This window comes from Anser cygnoides, chromosome 12 (genome assembly GCF_040182565.1).
Source record: "Anser cygnoides isolate HZ-2024a breed goose chromosome 12, Taihu_goose_T2T_genome, whole genome shotgun sequence".
Classification (NCBI taxonomy): Eukaryota; Metazoa; Chordata; class Aves; order Anseriformes; family Anatidae; genus Anser; species Anser cygnoides.
The window spans coordinates 14,445,880-14,467,831 of NC_089884.1; the positions used below are offsets into that span (position 1 = coordinate 14,445,880).

Consider the following 21,952-nt stretch of genomic DNA (forward strand, 5'->3'; position numbering starts at 1 on the left):
TCTTGTAGCTTTACATAACCATTACCCCATTGTGAAGTATACACTGTTAAATCCATGGCTCCTTTTCTGAGCCATCACAACATGAGGAACTGATGCTGGATTAGAAGCACACAACAGAATAACCCCAGTCACTATGGGTACAGTTTCTTACCTTGCTCTTCTCCAATATTCAGACCAAAACTGTTTTTACTGTGACAAATTTGAGAGAATGAACAGGTAGATGACAATACATCTTTCCCACCAGTCTTAACTGCAAACTACAAAAGAAAACAGTAACACCCTTCGGAGTAATCATCTTCTATACCAGACCATGCTTGTGAAGCTGTACATTTCTCAAAGTAGATTTTGGAAAGGGCAAGAACAGGACAGAGAGTAAAGCCAAGGAGACCTAGTGCTATTCTTCACAACTTGCAAGTCATTTACCAAGAGTAGGTTGGCTCTTTGTATTTTAATATCTACTTAAAGCTGATGTCTCATTATTATAAGCCATAGTGTACACTACATACATTATATTTCACTGCAGAGATAAAATTGTCCCGTATGGTTGTTAGTATGGTTAAGTACCATCCAGGAGATAATGAGTACTCTCTGTTCTTGCTGAGTATCATTTTGTAGAAAATAGGAATGGGAAGGATTTTCCTCATTAACGAACCATGACAGGGGGAAGAATGAAACTTAAGACAGCTAATTTTTCCAGGATTATAATGTTCTTCATTTTTAGGTCATTTGAGTTCCATATTAATTACAGAAAGATGGAGGCTTTTCAATCAACCTGATCCCTCTCCCATTACATATGTAATTGTAAAAGCTACCTTGCTTTAATAATAAGTACAGATTAAATTTTTATTATGGGATGTGATCCCATAATAAAAGACAATAAAAGACAAGGCTCATAGTGATGGATGACCACATATCAGAGCACATTTCCATAGCACGCTGTAATTTCACTGAGTCATCATTTGGCATGTGACAGCAAAACTCTAGAGCTGTAGCTAGATCACACCTTTTTGTTTGTTTGTTTTAAACCAGCTTGCTGAAGTAGCTTTTAAGTCATGTCAGGTACAGAGGTACCTGACATTTTATATGGGCATAGTCAGACCTTACTGAATAATTCTGTACACATACACAGCACTGTAATCATCTTCAGCATCACATTAGTACCAGCAGGATGGTGTTGCTTTGGCAATCCAAGTGCTTCTCTGTAACTCAAATGCACATGTGCATGGCCCTTTACAGAATATTTTCCCTTCATTCTATCCAACACTAAATATTGAGTTTCACCTGTCCTTAGTGAGGACACATTTGTTTTTTAACTAATATTAATGTGGTACTACAACAGAAGTGCTTGAAGATCTAGCCATTTATCATTTTCAGTGTTTATGCAAACTGAGTTAAATATGAAGTTATTTTATTTCCCTAATACTTATCAGACAGAACACAGAGCAATTTCTATTTATTTTTATAAAAAGATCTTAACGTTATGCCAGCTGAAAAACAGAGGTAGGAAATTCATGTCTTTGAAGTTTCACCATCACTGGACATTACTCACATTAACGGGTTTAACAATGACTTGTGGAGGAGGAGAGACCAGAATAAAGGGCTCACACATTTATTTCCCTTCTGCAAAGTGAACATGCTTTGTTGTGGGACAAGAGCTATCTGAGGGTCCCACGTAGTGCTGCTTTTGGATTAGCAAAAAGCATTTAATGTTGATCATACAAACTGGACCCATGAATTGGAAATTATTCGTAACCACCATTCCAAATTTTCGGTATTCATAACCTGACAGGTACCTGTCTTTAAAGATTCAGAAACCATTTTCCATTGATAGGAAAGATATGAACTTTCCTATCAAAGTTCAACTCAGCAGAACAAGACAAGAGTAACCAACTGTTTGGAAACTGCAACTTTACTTATTTATATCAGAAATCATATGTCTGCTATAGCTTTTAAGTACTGCTATAAAGCCCTCTTTCCCTAGACATTTTGTTTCTTCATTTATTCTTAGTCCTGATTTACTTTAATTAATTGTTGCCTTTAGCACAAGCATTAGAATTAACAACACAACATATCAACATCCACCTGACAGCAAAGAAGAAAGGGTAAAAACAGCAAATCAGTAACCAAGTGCTTCACCTTTAATAATCAAAGAATTACGTTACATACTTGATAAAACAACCCTGTCCTGCCAGTACCACAAATCCTTGATTATGATAAATTGACAGCCATTTGTTTAGCTGTGCTATATGTTAGTTACTGCAGGCTGTTACAAACAACTCATTTTTGGACAGAACTTAGTCTAAGTGAACCTGTTCTATATTTAAGCATACTCAGGACACAAGTAGGTAGTTTCAACACTGACTGAAGTGATGTAAGCCACAGTCAAATGCATTGTGCTCTTTTTCCCCTACAAATATACCCAGGAAGTTTTATGAGCATAGTAGGGCAGACTGCTCTGATCTCATTAAAGTAGGATTTTTCACTCAGATTCACAAAGCTGAAATGAACTGCACACAGAAGTGCTTATGTCTTTCCATTCACCATAAAGATTGCTCAGATGATTAACTCAAGTGCTATGTAGACGATGTCTTTATACTGTAGTTGCATAAAGCTAGAGAAGTTGAATAATAACATCACTTCCACCCAAAATATAACCTCTGTGTTTTCCCTGGCCTTTGAAACTACTTTAAACTACTTTATTTTGAACCTTTTACCTTGCCAGAACACCTGTTTCTTTGTCCTTATCCTCTTGAAGATATTAGCAGAAAATGTCAGTTCTCCTAATTAATCCATGCTAGTTTTAACATTTTAACTGTAATTCAACTGTAGAAAAATACTATGATGGTATTTAAAGAACAACTTTATATTCACAGCAAGCAATAGTAGTTAAGAACACAAAGTTTTCATACAGAAGGACAGCACAAGGCCTCACACAACTCAGATATACTTGAAAATAAAGCTAAACAATAAATATGCTTTCTATTTATCCTCTATAAATTGGTACATTTTCCACAGATAATTCTTGAGCATTTCTAAAGGCAGCAGAGAACAAGCTTGCAAAATATCACACAAAGAAAACGTGTGGTAACATCAGGGAAAGAACCCAGATATCCCAACTCCTAAATCTTACATTCAGTCCATTAAGCCTCTTCTGTGTTTCCTGGAACCACATCTAAATATAAAGACAGTGTAAATTAGTTGAAATTCACATATCCCCATTAATTAAAATAAAATATCACCATTTTTTTACACCAAGGATTAAGTCTAAGAATTAAGACTCCAGACAGATATGAGAGGGAAAAAGCTGCAGAGATTAAAAATTTATTTTGCCTCAGTCTGAAAAACAACAGACTTTTTCAGAAGTCAGATTTATATAAAAGCAAAGCGAGGGACTGTGAAGTGAACAGTAGAGCAAAAATAATTTCTGAAACTAGCAAAATCTTTCAAATGGGATTTAATAAGGAAAAGAAAGCATAACACACAGAATGCTATCTGAAATAGGGATTAGAAATAGGAAGCTCTCATGTAAATTTCCCTTTTCTTCCCAGACAGAGGGAAGGAACAGTAACTAGAAGTCTGCTAGTTTCATGAGATGTCACCGTTGCAGTGAGAAAAGGTATACTATGTCTCACAGAAGAACACTCATCCGGTGATCTGACACTTGGAAATACCTGACTTCTCTAGTTGATAAACAGGACACTGAAGTCACTAAAACTGGTAAAGACAGTTTTAACTCTACCTCATTTGTTTCTCTTTTAATTTTCATCAGTGAAGAGTGAAGGATACAATGGCAAGTATCAGTGGCCAAAAACAAAATAATGTGAAATGGTGGTTATGCTTGAGACAAAGCCATAACTAAACTTCCTTATATGCCAAAAACAAACAAAAACCCACCCACAACACCAACAACTGTTTGTTTTACAAGCTTAACATGTATCTTGTTTCCCCATGTGTTCTCTCCACACCTCCGCATGAGTACTTTGTATCCTCCACCATTTTTTCTGACAAAAGCATGAAAGAGATTTATCATACAAAGGGGAGCTCCCAATTGTACAACAGCCATTTCAAAGAACACTTAAATCTTAGCAGCAACAAATAGAGCCTAATAGCAAACGTTTTTATGAGTATTTGTGACCTTTAACCTTTTGTAAATTCTTCTGGTTCTGAAAGCCAGAGTGCTATCCCAGCTTACACACAGGTTTTCTTTAGCTAACTATTTGCCATTGACAGTTTGAAAGAAAAAGGCAGATTTAGGTCAGATGTGACTATCATTTCCTTTATTTAGAACTTCATATAAAGGAGTCATCAAAACAGTCCAGGAGAAAAACCCAAAAGAAACTCTATTTTGGAATCCAGATCTCTGATAAACATGTTGCATATGGCAAAACAGATGACACCTGCACACTTCAGAAATTCAGGGCTACCTGCCCATCTTATCCATTTACCACTTCCTCCAGTTTCAGACTTGCATTAAACCTTGAAATCACAATCTTCTTAGTTTTAAAGCAACAATATCATCTCAAAGGATTCTACACTATTTTTAGCTAGTAACTAGGTACTATTTGCCACCAAATACTAGCAAAATAAGTGCTAACTAACGCAAGCTATGTCAGAATCTGTTCTGATTTCAGGCAAAAACATTTTCAGTCTCTGATGGAGCCCAGCTATCTGAGGAAAAAGGAAAAAAAAAGCCAACTACAGCATTTAGAAAATGCAGACATCACTACAGTACTCTCTAATAGCAAATGAAAATATGCTGCAGAAAGCAATTAGTGCTTTTCATTTGAGGTCCTCAGCCCTTTGCTGTTGCAACAAGTGCCATGGACTCCTGAGCGACTGACATTTCAACTGACAGTTGATTTCTAATGAAAAACTAACTGGAAAAAAATTGTTATGCAAAATGCATGATATACAGTTATGCCCAAGACGACGTGAAACTTTTTGTTGCCAATACTTTGCAGAGCCATAGAAAACAGCCTATAGACAATACATCCATTTATGAGAACGCAAATCCCACTGTATTTTGTCATAAGTTACTCAGGCAACATCACTGAAACATAAAGACAACATGCTGGGATGATGTTTCTATTTGCAAAATAGGTTGGATTGCTAATTCTACCAATGCTCTAATAGAAAACAACAGGCTCTTCCACAGTCAGTTCTTTTATTCTCAGTGGTCTTTCCCTGCAGCAGATAGCAATTCTTTTTTTGTATCACCAAGGCTGATTTTCCAGGCTGAGGGACAGGGTCACATGGACACAATGAACAAAACCGCCCAGGTACAAGTTATCATTTATTCCTGCTTTACTAAACCAAGTATTATAGTAGCTTTTTGTAATAGTAGAATTTGAAAAAAATATACATATATATAAACACTAAAAACATTTCCTTGATTTGAAAAATCTATGCACAAACTCAGCTCCTGAAATTTTCAATGAACATAAACGTTTTGTTTCGGTTTTATGTGGTCTTAGAATCTCAGCCCAGCTTTGACTTTGTAAGAGTAAACTTTGTGAGCGAAGTTTGGAGACTTACCATTAAAAACCCCTGAAACACTTTTATCTTCTAAAGCTCCAGCAATTATATGAATCGCAATTCTCTTCAAATAACAAATAGTTAACGAGTCTACTCCTGATGGCTGCAGAGATGACTTGGATTTATGTGTGGTATAGGACCAAACGATAGTGACAGATGATAAATTGGGAAAAAATAAGAGTAAATTAAAAACAAAACTGCCACACACGCACTTGGGGCTCTAAAGTATGATTTTGTTTTTGAAAATTTAATTAGTTTGACATTACTGCTAGAAGTATGTATTTCTTGCATTTTAATCTACTTAACATGTAGATGCTTCTGTGCAGGAAACCAGTAGGCATTGTTCTCCACTAATGACGGTTTCTGTGTCATCGATCAGCAACTTAAGCTTTTGAAGTTATAAAAACTATTTCTGTACAGCCTTAAAGACCTAACAGTACTTTTTGATGCCAAGGAATTATTTAATATTTTATAAGGAACATAATAAAAATTAAAATAAATAACACCTTTCACATCTTGAATCACTAAAAGCTACAGGGATTCACATGGTATTTTTCAAAGTAATACAGCAGAAGTCTGATGTTCATAGCTCCATTAGAAACATTTATATGCAAAACACTGCTTTTTCCAATCGTGAATTTCTTATGAGATTCATTATTGCCCTACAGTACTTCAGTCTGAAAAGAGACTCTAGGGAGATGACACTTTCCTTGGTTAGCATTGTTGTAGCTGACAGAATGCATAAAAGGCAAACCACTTTTTTCCTCTAGCTTTCAGCCTGAGCCAATCAAATGCAGAAATTCTTGGCCTCTTCTAATCTTGAATTCTGGATTTTGAATTTTACAGAATAATTGCAGCTTTTGAGCACAGAATCATTTTGTCACACAACCCATTCCACCTTAGGTAAATGCTACTGGTGCTCTAAATACCATTAACAACAACAAAAAAAACCCAACCACACTTGTACTTTGCAGTGTAGACACGTCAGCCTAATTAAAAATGATTGCATATTTTTAATGTTAATGCACATTTCATTATGAAGAAACGATCCCTGAAGGCACCTTACTCTTACCTTCCTATCAAAAATAATTTACAACTAATTTTCTTCTCTCTCACCCTCCTCTCCAACAGCTTTTCTTTTCAACAGTTCAATATCATTCCAATCAGGGTTGTACTTTCACATTCACTAAGCAGCATGTGATTTCCATACTACATACTTAGATGAGCTTATACTACATGCAAATTATTATTGGTTTTGCCTTGAACCTATTCGTACTTGACAGTCTATAAAAAGTCTACCTACTTTTTTTTTTTTTTTAAGTATGTTCCCTTTTTACAGTAAAATAACTGGAATATTGATGGGTGAAAAAATTCCAGATGCAGAAATACTGTTAGGACAATGAGCACAGGTCTCACACAGATACTTTTTGTGTAAGTGAATATGGACAAACAAATGCAGAAGACAATATGGAAATGAGATTGACATAAAAACGACTCTAAAATCTCATTCATTATTTAAAAGTGAGCTGATACTACAGGCCTCTGCCTTAATGCCTGGATGCTGCTTTTAGAAGGGAGCTTATAGAATCTATCATTTTATTTTTTAGAGAACAGCACAGACTGACTGGAAAGTACATGAAACAAGATAATTTTGAACATCATGACAAGCACTGTTTAATTGCTGTAAAAACTTTATAGATATCACAGCAAATAAAAGCTTCAAAAGATGGATTTGAAAGGAAGGAAGATGACTCAACGGATTTTTAGAGGCAGCTTCTCCTAACCACAAGGGAAAGTGAAACAGAAAAGGCTTGTTAGAAAGCTTGACAAATAAGCAATAAAGACACTTCGCTCATTTATTGTTCAGAATAAAAACTAACACCAAGTGAGGCAATAGATACGGCAGAGCAGACCACAACTAAGCAGCTTGGTTTTGGCAGGAAAGGTTCTGCCATAGCTGTACTTAAAGAGACATGTAGAGAAATCATGCAGGGTGGTTAACTCAATATCCAAGCTAATGACCTTCGTGACAGAGCTCTGCACTGATTTTATCTGCACAAAACAGGATTCAAGGTGTGTAGAGGAGGGGATTTCTCTCAGAGTGAAGGAGATTTTAAAGTCTGGGATTTGGAAAGCTTTTGGGGGTTCTGTTCCTGGTTTTGGTCCAGTTCAGTGTAAGATACCGTGGCAAGATATTAATGGCAACAATGTAGAATTTCCCATAGAATTCAATGCTTAAGATAAAACAGCCTTTCCCCCCCCCCCCCCCCCACCAAGAGTGGCACTTCAAGCCACCTCTATGTCTTCTCTTCACCCCCAGGCTCCTCAGGTGTCACAAAAGCCCCATGAGTTGAGGAGCCACCTAGAAAATAAAGATTTCTAAAGGTCAAGATAAGCAAAGCACCAGAAAGGTACTTCATCATATAGTAGGACAGAAGGAATGAGAGTTGAACAGGCAGTTTAATCTGGCCCAAGTCTGCAAATAATACAGACACCTGAGCTGGCACCAGTTCAAGCTAATGCAGCCATATGGTGCTGCTCAGCTCTCTGTGGACACAGCGCGACACCACGCAGCAGTTTCAGTGACACAGCACTGGGGTAAGCTAACAACCGCTGTCTCTCCACAAGCTCTACTACTTCCCAACAGTCTATCACATCCATCACTAGCTCAGCACTTCTGAACTGCAGTCCAATGCTCTACATTATGCACCAGCAGCCAACCACTGTAACTGCAGACATCTGTTTCCCTTTTCCAGGCCCCTTCTGCAAACATTTCTGACATCAGCACTGTCTCCATAGCACCTAGAACACTTAAGGGATTTTTTTTTCCGGTTTTAAAGCAAACCAGAGCAGAAAACTGGACAGATTGAAATGCAACATGACATTTAATAATTTAATAAACTACTCCAAACAGCAAGGAGTAACTACGTGCAAGTCCATTTTTCACATTTGCAGAAAGTTTAACTCAGCCAATGTGAATGTGCACAGCCACCAGAAATGATTGTCTTGCACTTCCTCCCTCATTTCATGCTTTTTCCCTGTATCCCTTGTACTGATACTTGTACCTCAAGCAGCCCTGCACTGGCAACTAAACCAAGGAATCAATCCTGCTAAAATCTGTGTAGCAGCACTGATTCACATCATCTTAAAACTGAGTATGATCTGCATCTCCCAAATACTATTTTGTGTCATGGCACATTACTACAGCTGACAACTTTAAAAGGTTTATGTGAATATTTGAAGATAAACTAGGAAAAAGCATAAAAACAGTATCTAAGATGAGACTGGCTATTACTTGCTATTCTGCAAGTCAACCGTTTTACTATTCACTTTGCACTGGATCCTTTCCTCTGTCAAAATAACTTACTCAGCATATCTCAAGTTTAATATGTGTTATCTGAAGAGAATGTGCAGTTTTTGCCTTGATTTCTGCCATTTTTCTTAGATTTCACTATTTACTCTACCAAAAGAGATACTTCCTTGCTTCTGAGGTTCGTTCCATTTTCTTGGGCCACCAGTCCACTGTGGGTCTGTTTTTTCCTTCAGATTAGAAATACTTGTACTTTTAAAGCAACTGATTAAAACATTTGATACTACACATGTAATTTATATGGACTCTGCCTCCTATTGACAGTTATTACCCCTCTGCTTCCTCTAATCCTTTTAGTTTACTGGGGCACATTCAGTAGTCTCACGGTGAAGTGATCCTAAAGCAGGCAGGAGCTTCTCTAAAAATGAATCCTATAAGGATCCTGTAACAATCAGTCTCACAAAATTCTACTCACACCAGAGAAAAATGTTTGGAAATGCACAAAGATAGTTTCTAATATCTTAAATCACAGAAGACAGTTACATTGATTTTATACTAATGCTAGTAAATATTTGAGATTTCTAGACCACAAATAAACCATTTAATAAGCAATATTTGATTTTCAAAACTGAAAGCACATCAAACACCAAAGCAGAAAATATGCTTCCATGGTGATTTTTTTGTAAAGTGTAACTTAGACATTATTCTGACAAATGAAATAAACATTGTAATATCAAACTGCTTTACATTACTTCAGTACAAATGTTATGTAGTACATCAAACTATATACATTGTACACACCTGCATTTGTGACAAGTTCCAGTCTGTAGCCTGGATGAACAGGTGATGGCACAGTATTTCTTGGGAACTTACTACTTCTTGGGAACGCTTTCAGAGTAGCCACTTACAAAAGCGGCCTTCTGATATCAGCATCATAAATATATATTTTTGTCCTTTTGCCTCATTTAAAATTCTTGTCACACTGCGCTGGGCATGTACCCTTCATTACTAGGTCACTTCTTACCTTCACGTCTATAACTGGAGACTAATAATGCCATAATAGGCTCACAATGTCAGTGAGGTGCAAGTTGAAGCAGATTCACTGTATTAGCCTCAGCAAATTAAATCTTCATCTGCAGAAAGACATTCAAGAAAATAAACTACAGATGTAGAATAAAGCTAAATTATCCCCCCTCCCAAAAGCGTGACAAAGGAAGCTGCGTCTCATCAGAAGTACATGAAGAATTCTTTGTCCAAAATGAGGCTTGTGACTGCTGTGAACTTATCTGTGCGAGAGTCTAGAGAGTTTAATGTTCAAGTTCTACATGAAAGAACAGTTTAATGTTCAAGTTTTACACAGAAAGAAAGGAAGAAAGAAAAAAAAAAAGAAAGAAAAGCATTAGCAGTAGCTACATGAAACTGATAATGAAAATTTGAGACTGTGCATTTCACTTTGACTCCATGGCACATTACTTTTGTTTATTAGGATGCAACACTAAAATTCCAGAACTTTGTGTCCATGCTAACAATGAACACGAGAATATTCCTCAAAGCCCTATCAAAAGCCGTTAATTAAACTTGTTTGTTCTTGACACTAACAAAACAGGATAACATTTTATCATCTCAGTTAAGAAGTTGCAAGTTGAATAGAGTCTCCATATGAGCAGTCTGGTCCAAAAGCAAAACAGAAGGACCTGCTCCTGGAGCTCACAGTGGTGACAGTTTTCATGGGCAGTTCTCTTCATGCTAGTTTTTTCAATCTGTACAGTCATCATACTATTCTAATTCACTAAGTTTTGTTAAAAGCCTACTATTTGTTCCAGCTAACATGGACAGGTTAGAAACAGAATGATATCCTAGGTTCCTAGTTCAATTTAATGAAAGGTTTGTAAAGCAGTTATCTCAACAATTCATTTCTTTACCCTTATCACCTTTATTTGTATGTTTCTGAATCTCTGACAGTTATTGACTAAAGTGTAGCCATTGTGTGTTCATTTTCATGTTTTTCTAAGGATTCTCCCAGCTACTCTATCAGCACAACAACAGCATACATGCAGGTATCCCATCCACAAGAATTATGGTATTATAGACTGCTTAATCTAGATTACTTAAGAGTCCATTTTTAAACTGTGCAAGCACAGCACAAAACAACTACAATATAGGTGAAAACCCAGTGGAACTTTGATTTGTTCTGTCTTTTATACTACCACACTATAACAAAGGAAAACATCTGAATTCATTGCAAGAAAATTTCTTTACCTCTCAAAAGTCCACAGAAAAAATGTTGGTTTGTTTCTAGCATTGCAACAAATAATAATTCATTTTCTCAGGGTTTATGCAAGCATCAAGTGATAGAGACTGTGTATAAAAAAAGTTCTGTCTAAAGGCACATTAAATTATTACAAAAAAGCCATGCTAAGTTCCTCTGCATTTAAAACACAGAGGATTTACTTTTTCCGTAACAAATCATTTTCTATCAAATAAAGTTGATCAGTATTTATTTTTATGCTTCTAAGCAAGCAGGACTAGAAAATTTTACAAGAAATTTCATATTACATTCCCACTTGGGAAATGAGCACATTGCACACAGCTTCTATTCACTAATTAGGCATTGCAAGGTGTGTGGGACCGCAAAGTGAAGAATAAAAATATACCTGAACTTAAAGGAACTATCTTTCTGTGGCTCAAATTGGCACAGAAATTACTTACAAAAAGCTTTGCAAATTCATAATTATCAGTCATGTCATAATATTAAGTAAAATATTAAATCCTTTCATGTAAATCACAATAACTGCAGACACTATTTCTCATAAATACAAACTAACCATCAAATGTAAAATTTATTTAACTATTCAATATATATATCAGACATAGTGATTTTTTAACAGACAAAGCCAAAAAAAATGTGTGAATGGACAACTAAATTAATTTTTAAATGAAAGGAATTATTCAAAAATGGAACTAGAAATCTTCTAAAGTGCCTGAATCTGCAATAAGTCAAACAAGTAGCCAGAAAGACCACACAATTCAATATTAAGACCCTGTAACTGCTCTGCCAGTAAAAATGTTGGACAACTGAAGCAAGTTTTTCCCAACATGAAACATGAATTTTACCAGTGATGCAACTATTTTTATACAGGGCTCAATACTGCTAAATCAAACAGTTGAAATCAAACTCAGAAGAAATTGCACTGTTGATTACAGAGAAAGAGAATCTAAGATAAAATATTTATAAAATATTTTTATAGGCCAGAAGGCAGTACGGCTCTAGAAACAGTGGTGGTATCTCAAAACTCTCAATATTAATGCTTACTTAAGTAAATTTTCATTAAAGCATTTCATTCCTGTACTATCCCAATAACATAAGACATTTTTGCACTCTTATAACCAGCAGCCTTCCTTTCACAAAAGCTTATACATCAGATAAACGCACAGCCAGAGTGGAGGTGGCAAAACAATAAAGATACATTCAGGATTAAATTTGGTCTCAACACAGAAAAATAATTGCCAGAGAGCAAAACCCTGTCCTATTCTGTGTAGGGTGGCAGCACTGAGCTACTGATATGGATGGCAGTTGTATATTTTTTTGTCTGTTTTTTTTTTGTTTGTTTGTTTTTTACCTGTTATTACTGCCCTCACAGCATTCTAAGAATGTCAGGCTTAGCTATAGGGAGCAGATTTTCAACAGATCAGCTCAGTTAGGCACAAAATCAAAATGGACAAATCTTCACTAGAGCTCAGCACAATTAGTGCTAGCCTCTTTTGAAAATCTGTCCCCAGTTATAGATGCAAAGTACTCAAAATCCTGGGTGCTTGCTTTTAAAAATCTGATGTCATACACTCAAAAACAACACTGCAGCCACTGAAGGTTTTGGGGACTTCTGGGAACACTGTTTCTACCAGGGATGGAGCAAAGCAAGAGGCAATCTTTAACAGAATAAGCCTATTTTAAATGACAAAGTTCACTACTGCTGCATTTACTGGCACTGTCCGTTGGACAGACTTGGTTTTAGACCATTTTATTTGCACGTTATTGTTTCTGAGCCAGAACTGAGCACCTTTTCTGTTTGCTAGTTCCTCACTGATGTCAGCCTAGCATGTTGCTAGACAGTGAGCTGAACAGTGAGAGAACAGTGAGCTGGCTTGAAAGAAAACGCAGCATTTCCTCACACCTTTCTCCTCTTGTAATCAAACCAGGTTGAATCAACGTAAAGGAGTTAAGTATACAAGAAAGACACTGGCAATAGGTACAACAATAGAATACTCATCCAACTGATAATTTATACAACGTCTTGCCAAAGAACACAGCCATTTGCAATTTAAGTGCACTAAGCTGGCATCACTTATCTTTAATGAACACTCCATGAGTCACTTCCTAAAATAAATTGTTATGCAAAATGAGATTGAATTGTACATGTTGAAGCTTTTACACTTTCGAAATTTCATATCAAATATGGAATACCAAGGCTCAAGTTCTGCCTTCAGCACAACTCTTGGTCCCAAAGACATCAATGAAAGTTGTTTCATTACTGGAGTTGCCTTCATTGTTACTTTGTTCCAGACGGAGGATACTTGAACGTATAGTGATGGCTTACCTTTGCGTTCAAGTGAAAAATTGAAATGACAGTTTTGTCTAACTCCTAGTGACTAAACTGGAAAGTTATATTTCCAGTAGTTCTCTGAACTACTCTACAGAAAAAGCAGAAACATCAGATGTCTTTGCATGTCATTATAAGAAGCCTACAAGCATTGGTTGAAGAAACTCTGGCCTTTAAAAGATATGTGTGAAAACCAACATACAGATGTTTGAATTTTTACTGCTACCCCTTGCCCCCCAAATTTAAACATGTTATTTTCTTAAGAAAACCTCTCTTTGCTCTGCTTAAAATATAGGCTTTTAAAGAAGAGATGTTAATTCTAGCTTATTTAAACAAAGGTGATTCTTATGAGACAACAAAAACATCAGGGACTTAATGTTAAATCTTTCTAACACCCTAGCGTATAATTAACTTATTCATTAGCAAGTAACTTCAAGTGGGTGTAATTTAACATTTCCTTCCTGCCCCTTGAGCAAACAAAACACAGAATAATTAATCAATTTGATCCCAAGCCCCTAAATTCAACTGTCTGGGCAAATCTCCAACAGAGACTCATGTGGGAGAGCTCCACCCCAGCCCTCCCTCAAGAATCAAGAGTACTTACTTGACTTACAGGTTGACCACTTACAGGGGGAGGACAGATAAGCTGTGCTTCTTTAATTTTTCAGTGAATTCTGCAGAAAGAAATCGCCCTGTAAGACTTACTCATGTTCTGTGAGATAGGCTGTTCATTCAAAAGGTGCACTGCAGGCAGGCACACCTGGCCTGCTTCTAGCCTCAGACCTCCCCTTGCAAGAATAGCAGTAACTGACCTCAGCTTTGTACAGCTGGGTGGGGAGCTGCTCGTGGATAAAAACAAAGCCTTCACATTTTACAGAACCTCTCACCTGAAACAAGACTTAGTTACTTAGTAAAGGAGCAAACATTTATATTTTTAATAATAATAATAAAGCACCTGCCACAGAAATACCTTTGCCACATACTGTCCAGCACAGTTAATTGCACAGATGACACTGGAGAAAAAGAACCAACAGAACTTTAGGAAGAGAAACCTGCCCCTCTGACAGGCAGGACACCCCATGAACCCCTGCAGCCGCAGCCCTCACCTTCCCAGCTCACCCAGCTTCTCACACCTCCCAGTCCTGTCAGCTGCCTCTCCCTCACCTGGGGCTGCTCCCACACTCGTTGAAGCTTTAGTTCTCCCTTCTTTTTTCCTCCTTCTACAAGACAAGCTTGAAAAAAGCCGGTAGAAATAAGAGAAGAAAGCTTTGGGTTGCTGCCTACGACCTCACACCTTCTGATGTGCTGACGACCACAACCCTCACACGAAGCTGTAATGGCGGCCGCCCTCCACCAGGTGAGGCGATGAGGGAGCAGTTTTCCCGCCACCCGCGCCCTGATTGGCTGCTCGGCAGCAGAGGCGCTTGCACGAGGGGAAAGCGCCCACAGCGGCGAGGGTAGCGCTGAAGGGGCTGCGAGGCTGAGGAGAGCACAAAACGGCGGTGGGGCGTCCTCTTCCTGGGAGGTAAGTGAGTTTGTGGCTGCTGGATTTCAGTTGTTATCCCCACATATTTTCTTCTCGGTAAAGTCACTTTAGTCTAGGTGGGTGTTGTAAAGTCAACCGGAGAATTGATGGGTATGTTCTGGTGGTAAAAGTGAGGTAGAGCAGGCCCTGGCCCCTTTCCTCAACAAGAAGGCACAGTTCTGGGGTTGGGGGTTAGACGAAGAGCTGTCTTGCATGTACGTTCCCACTTGTCTCACTTTAGTGAAGAGTTGTGTATCTGCTGTGCTCTCCAGATAAGGTATAAACCACATGTTGCTCTTCACTACGTTACATTTGTTTGCAGTTGTTTAATGTTAGTTTCTGAAGTAAAATATCAGTGCCCTCTGGAGGATTAGTCTTGTTTTACCTTATGTATCTCTCCAAAGTTATGTAGTGAGCCTGTTATTATCCTAGTCAGTTTTTAAATCAGGAAAAAAGCATATCAGCCTTGGTGTTTTAACTGATGATGATGATGAGTAAATCTTTCCATCTTTACTGCAGGCAAACTGCCTGACTGGCATGCTAACTGCTACCCTGCTTTTCCCATTTCTCAAAGCTGAAAGTGCCTGAGGTACAGAGTAAGAGAGTTGAGGGTAAGCCTGGCAGAACTTGATTGCATTAAGTGAGTAATCCTCTCTGGGATACAGAAGAGCTGCTCACGTTACCTGATTGAACTTCTGGCATTTTTATGTGGTGTCTCCTGGCATCTCCTTGCAACAGAGATGGTTTTCTTGCTGCTGATTCGTGTTAATGCTGCTTTCCTGCAGAAGTGGGATGCAACAAAAGTGTAGGGAAATGGAACTTAAGATGGACTGAAGAAGGGAGATTCAACAGAAGAGTGTTTTAACTTCTGATCAATCGTTAGATAGAAACTGTCTTTTTTGTTTGGATGTAGGTGTCTTTTGGGGAGGGGGTGTTGTGGTTGACCTCACTGTAGGCCTATTTCTACTCAGTGGAAGAGGCTTCCCTTGAATAGTCAAGTTCTCTATTTTTCAGAAAGAACAGTTTCATGTAAGGCTCATACTACCTGCCTCTTTAAAGATTTATGTAGTCTTACTGATGATGACTCTTGTACTGCAGTTTTTTTCTCTGAACTGTAAGCATATTAATTAGCTTTATCAGTTGCATTGACTTATTTTTGTCATTCAGATGTTGATTTTTATGCTCATAATTACATTAGTGGCTTGTTTAAATCTGTTTTATGTACCCAAAAGTCTGGGATGGGTAACTTGATAATTATGTTGGCTTTTTGCATTAACGTGTGATCTATAATGTTTTGGAGCCATCCCATACTGTTATTTAATTAGGTTGCCTGGCCTGTGTATTAAAAATCTTTCTGCATCTTGGAAAGTAATTTAATTTTCTGAATACCAGAAAGATAATCTTATTCTATAATAAATTTGACAGGATTTCTAATACTCTTTGTCCATGCCACAGCCATTCTGCAATTGTGGTTAAAATTTCAGCAAAACTTTAAGAATTTTGGAAGAGCTGTTTTTAACAGCAGACTTTCTTTAACTGTATGTCTTAAACAGTTGTAATGTTATGCAATACAAATGCATTTAATGAAAACAGCATGTACTGAAGTGTATATCTGTAGTAACACAATATGAAATTCATAAACACCTTCACGGAAATCAAAAGAAAGACACAGTTTTTCTTGTCATCAGTGATTGGCAGCTTGTAATGAGTTGGAAAAGTAATTAAAACGTAAATTGTCTAATCAGTAGAAATAATTGTTTTTATTAGATGCCCATTTGGTGTATTATTATACTTCTCCATTTTTCTCAGAACTCTCACTTCTGATTAGCAACAAGCATTCATGAAAATTGATATCAATTGATATCAATTGATATCAATTTTCATGAGATCTCAGGACACCTCCCTTTGTACTGCTAAACTGTAAAATTCTTGAGCTTCTTGTTCTTGCAACCCCCACCCCCTATACATCTTAGTTGCTCTATGGTCAAATATTCAGAAGTGTATTTTTCTGGTAATTATAAAGAAAAGAGAACTGTACTAAGTGTTTGAATGCCTGTGAGTAGCTGTGAGAAACTAAAGGTTTGTGGAAATTATTTTCTTCTTAGTAGCCAGGCTTTAAATCTGGTTTCTTCTTTCACACTTCTTAGCATCTGACATGGTTATTTCTATTGAATAATGAGCTGTCTCTTTGCAAATTAATTCTAGGTGATAGATTTATCTTTACAGTGTTTATGTTGACAGAGCATTTTCAGTACTTGCTTTTGAAATTGCTTATGCAATATGACTATTTGCAGCTGTTTTTCAAGTACTGCTTGACCTTTTAATCACTCCATTGTCTCTTTGCTTTCTGCATTGATGCTGGACTGCCCAGCTCTGGACCTTGTATGCTGCCTGCAATTCAGTGCATCGTCCACAGTTCTCCAGAACTGTTGAAATCGCATGATTCCTCTCACCTCAGTTACATGCTTGGCAGCAGTTCATTTATGGGTATAGCTGTTGTTTTTCCTCTCTACTGAATGTTCCAGCTCTTGCAATGTCAGTTCCTTCACCAGCCATCTGTCTTGCTGGCTCAGCTCCCTTTCTCAGGCTAGATTCAAGTCCTACTGAGTACAGCATCAGCTGTTAATTCTTTATTCAGAAGGTTTTAGAACTCCTGCTGCACATGCACATCCTATATTTCAATCTTCTATTTAATGTGTATCACTTACGGTTGCTTTCTTCAGCCTCCAGCCTTCATCCCGGTTCTTTTGCAACTTGCTTGTTGTCTACCGCTTCATTTATTTTCCTGAAGTTCTTATGTTAATTCTCTTCACTTTGACAGCCTAGCTTGTCTCTGAATTCAGTCTGGAAGGTGCATGTCAGAATGCAAGGACAGTCTAGTCTGCTTTGTTCATTGTTTTCCAGCAACTGCATTCTTTAAAAACCCAGAAAGAAGCATCTAAATAGTCTCAGATATTATAAAAGTCAAGTTATAGCTCCAGCAAACTTAAGATTGATGATGTCTTTATTGTCAAGAACTTAACAATTTCTCTGTAGTAGAATCTGTGTTATAGGTAGGATAGATTGTATTGTAGCTCGGGGACTGGCATATTGCTAAACAATCTAGCAGGTTTTTTATAATTTTTATTTGCTTGTAATCCAGTCAAGCCTGGATACAAAATTGCTTTATGAAACCCCAAGTGCATAGTACCCTTACTTATTATAGTAGCAGATCCTCTTTTTGTACACTACACTTGTTTCATAATCTGTCAATAGCTAAGGTTCATCTAGATGGTGTCTAGAGCATTATAAACCACTATTTGGTATCAATGCAATTTTCATAGGTAAAATGAACTGCACAGTAATTTCAATAAAGATGGAGGCTTTTCAGATTTTTAATGTATGTTGATAAGCCTTTCACAGATTCTCTGATCTTTTCCTGGACAAATTCAAATATTGTTTATTGCTAATGCCAATTAGTCAGCCAAGCATCCATAGCTGGCAGCTGTCTTCATGAAGAAGGCCCCAGAAGATTAAAACTCCTGGGATGCTGACTTGCATATTAGATGTTAGTTTGTCATCTTCTAAGGATTTTTCATACATGTTGTTTCTCTAATGGTAAGGAAAACTAAGTGTGCTTACAAGACTAATAATTAGTAAGCTTGGGTTTTATATCTCCACTGTACCTGTGATCTCCAGGATAAACTTAGGTCTGTCATGTACTACCTCTGCTGAGGGACTGGTTGTAATAAGAAGACTCGCTTCCAAACTAAACCATTGCAGCTACAACAGCTTACCTCTACCTGTATGACAACATGCAGGATATGTTTAATAGATTAGTCTTTTCTGGGCTGGGAAGTTAAAGCTGTAGCACTACATTGGTAAGGGAACTCAGTTTAATTCCGTAGGTATAGAAAAGCTCTTAGGCTATGTAAAAGATGCATAGTGTTGTATTTCTGGCACTGACCAGGTCTTTCCTGTGCAGTGTTATAGAAAGTAAAAAATAACCAAGTAAGACAGCAGCATGGCAGATAGTAAGGGTATATAATTAATTTCTTGTACGTCTTTCTCTCAGGCAATGTCCTGCCCCAGAGTCTGACTTTCAAATTGGAGGTGGCATTTGAGGCTGTAAAAGCTCTCTCCAGAACACCATTAAATAAGGTTCTCAAGACAAGCCTTATGTTTAAGTATGACCATGAGAGGCAGAGGAAAATTGAAGGTGCCCAGTGGTCTGCACCTGTGAGTTGGTAACTAATAAACTTTTCCTCTCCTTTAGTGAAGGTGCAGATATCTAATTCTAAAAAGAACAAGCAGTCAAACTAAAGAAAGCTGTAGACAGAAGCTAGTGAACTGTATTTCATCTTCCCTCCTTGTTACTGGGCAGGCTGTATTCTGTAGCCTGGGTTCAAACTGAACATAGTCTCATTGGTATTAAGAAACACTGTTAGGTAAACATCATGCCTATGTTTACTTATTGAACTGAAAATAACCAGTAAACTTGCTACAGAGAAATAAAACTGTTCAGTAGAATGTGGTTTTGAAGGGTATTTTTAGAGCAGACAAAATCCACTTACATGCTAGGCTATAAAGTGTTAGCTGTTACTTAGCACCCAATAAACTCAAAGGAATCTCCCGATACCCACTGGAAAAACAAAGTTAGACCTCAGAAGACTTACAAATTTAGGGCTTTAACCTCAGTTACCAAAGAAAATTCCTGTCAACAAACCAGTCAAAACTTGAATAATATAGTTAAAGAAATCGATAAAATGAAAGAAGTATGAACTAAACTTTTGCATTTGGTTGATAAAATCTTTCAATTGTGGAAGGTATAGAAGCTTTTGGTTCAGTTTTTAATCTAAATGTATTAGAATACAATGTTAAAAGTATCCAAATAAGTAATATTTCTATTTGCAAAAACAAAGTACTCATTTGCAACATCCTAAAGTAATAGGCTCTACGCAGTGATTTTTCTATTAATCTTTTTCACACTTACTAAAACAAGGCAGGCTGTTCTATTTACTTATAATGGGTTCAGTAAGAAGTTAGGTCAAGTAACTTTCCACATTCTGTTGAAATGAATTATATGATGGAACTTCTGTTGTGGCACAGGTGCAGAGACTGTATAGGTAAGGTCTGAATGGAGACACCTGGAGCTGGGCCCTATAGCATTGCCAGAAGTAGCTATTCAGAAGCAAATTATGGAATCTGAACTGTAATCTCTGCTTGACAGAGTTAATGTGTAGCCTTTCCAGGGATGAAGCTGTCTACTGGTTCTTCCATCTGTCAGGATTTTCTGGGCTCTGGGAAAGACGTGCATATGTTTGAAAACCTGACTGCACAGAGGAAACCTTTCTTTGTGGCTACATAATAGATCCCTTTTAGGAGTTGTAGGTACTCAGGAGCTGCTAGCAGACCACCAAATGAAGGAGTAAATGGATGTAATGGAAAGTTATTTACAGAAATTAAAAACTCCGTTTTGTTGTGATGCTTGAAACTTGCTTGTGTGAGAGAAAATAGTAGGGAAAATAACAGTGGAAAGCATTAAGACTTGAGGGAGGTGGTAGGGCTGAATGGAAGTCTAGATTTTTATTGCTGTTTTCTTTTAGGGCTGTTTTTTGCTTTTTCTTTGAGGGTGTTATTTGGTATGTAAAATCTGCATGGTCAATGTATAAACTGAACTTGAAGGACCACTGTGAAGTAATGAAATTGTGCATCATTACTGTGTGGGTGGTGACAAAAGCAAACAGGTGGTGTCTGTTGAAGTGATGGAGCACAGCTGGGAAGATTGCTTCCCAGCACTCCTCAGTGTGGGCTGGCTCTCCAGAAAGCACAGCATTTTGGGGACTTGTTGCCTTTAGCTGTTGGAGGAGGCAATAACGTGGAATGCTGACTTCAAGCTTTCATTAAGAACATAAATTCTACAGCAAGGAAGTAACAAATTAGGTGTGGGGACTGAAGCACATGAAGGGTTAATGATGGGACAAAAGCTGTGGGAAGAGTAAAGAGAAGTTATGTATGAGATAAGGAGGAGAAGGAGTAGTACTGGGAAACCTGCTGCAAGGACAAGCAGAAAATTACCGTCCTCTGTGCCTAGTGTACAGAAGAAGCATACTTGCCTAATAAACCTGGATTTTGATCCTGCACATCGGAGTCCGTGCCTCTCAATCTGCCACAAGTACAGCTGCCAGAAGAACTTTTAATAACTGTAGCACGCTACTTTTAGGAACTGTCTGGGAAAGCTAGTATGTATAAGCATAGGTTAATGTGGAGGAATACTTCATGCTGACTCAGTGATCTGGTAAGGTAGTGTCCTGTACCTATAGGACACATGAGTGCAGGAGCAAAATGCAGAGTAATGTATTAGGTGCTAGATTTGTGTGCGTTATCAGCTTGTGCGCTGTTGGAGGAACTTTCAGTAACAGTTTCAATGTACTTTTGTTCAATAAAGACTTAGCTATGCCTGTACCTTTTCACCTTATCTTGATTATGTTTCTGTTTTGTGGTGAACGGCTATAATAGGGCAGTAAAAGGCTGGAGGTTCTGAGGAGTGATGAGAAGACAGGCTTTTAAAAAAGTTCCAATTATTTCTGTTACTTGTGTTATCTGAAGATTGATAGTTTAACAAGAAGCTGAAATGACTAATTCAGTGCTCTTGTGGTGAATAAAAATCATTTCATACCTAAGATATTCCCTTCCATTTGCAGCAGTCTGGATTTGGAATTGTCTGCTGGTCTGTGGTAGCCAACTTCTCATGCTTCATTTCCATTGTACATCGTCCTTGCAAAGGAATGCTTATCATATAGCTGATACCCTGGCAGCAACTGAAGTAATCTGCATAATTGCACCTTATCAGGACAGGCCTCTTTTCAGTAATTTTTCCACCTTTGGTGCGGGCGTAAGAAAAGTTCCCCCAGATCTAGAAACAATGGAGTGCTATTTTTGGATTATATTGTCATCTTTAACTTCTGTGTTGAAAGGTTACAGGTAAAGCTCAGAGCTTTGTTT

The 21,952-nt window shown here is 37.6% G+C and overlaps 1 protein-coding gene and 1 long non-coding RNA gene across 10 annotated transcripts in view; one reads left to right on the top strand and one right to left on the bottom strand.

Moving 5' to 3' along the window:
- The window catches only part of SMPD3 (sphingomyelin phosphodiesterase 3), a 119,769-nt gene that overhangs the window by 88,299 nt on the left and 9,518 nt on the right, over positions 1 to 21,952 (bottom strand). Inside the window, exons 1-3 of one of the 6 annotated variants that reach the window (XM_067004677.1) lie at positions 14,608 to 14,755; positions 14,048 to 14,117; positions 9,870 to 9,978 (exon numbers count right to left, since the gene is read on the bottom strand). The exons of 1 other annotated variant lie outside the window; for it this stretch is intronic. The gene's annotated coding sequence lies outside the window, so the exon portion shown is untranslated. Of the gene's footprint in view, positions 1 to 9,869; positions 9,979 to 14,047; positions 14,118 to 14,607; positions 14,768 to 21,952 lie in introns of those variants that run through there. 4 more of the 6 variants (XM_067004679.1, XM_067004676.1, XM_067004678.1 and 1 more) reach the window with 4 other exon arrangements.
- LOC106043098 (uncharacterized) overlaps positions 14,858 to 21,952 on the top strand; it is a 139,629-nt gene continuing 132,534 nt past the window's right edge. For all 4 annotated transcript variants that reach the window (XR_010834636.1, XR_010834635.1, XR_010834637.1 and 1 more), the window contains exon 1: positions 14,858 to 14,968. This is a non-coding gene — a long non-coding RNA (uncharacterized lncRNA). The remainder of the gene's footprint in view (positions 14,969 to 21,952) is intronic.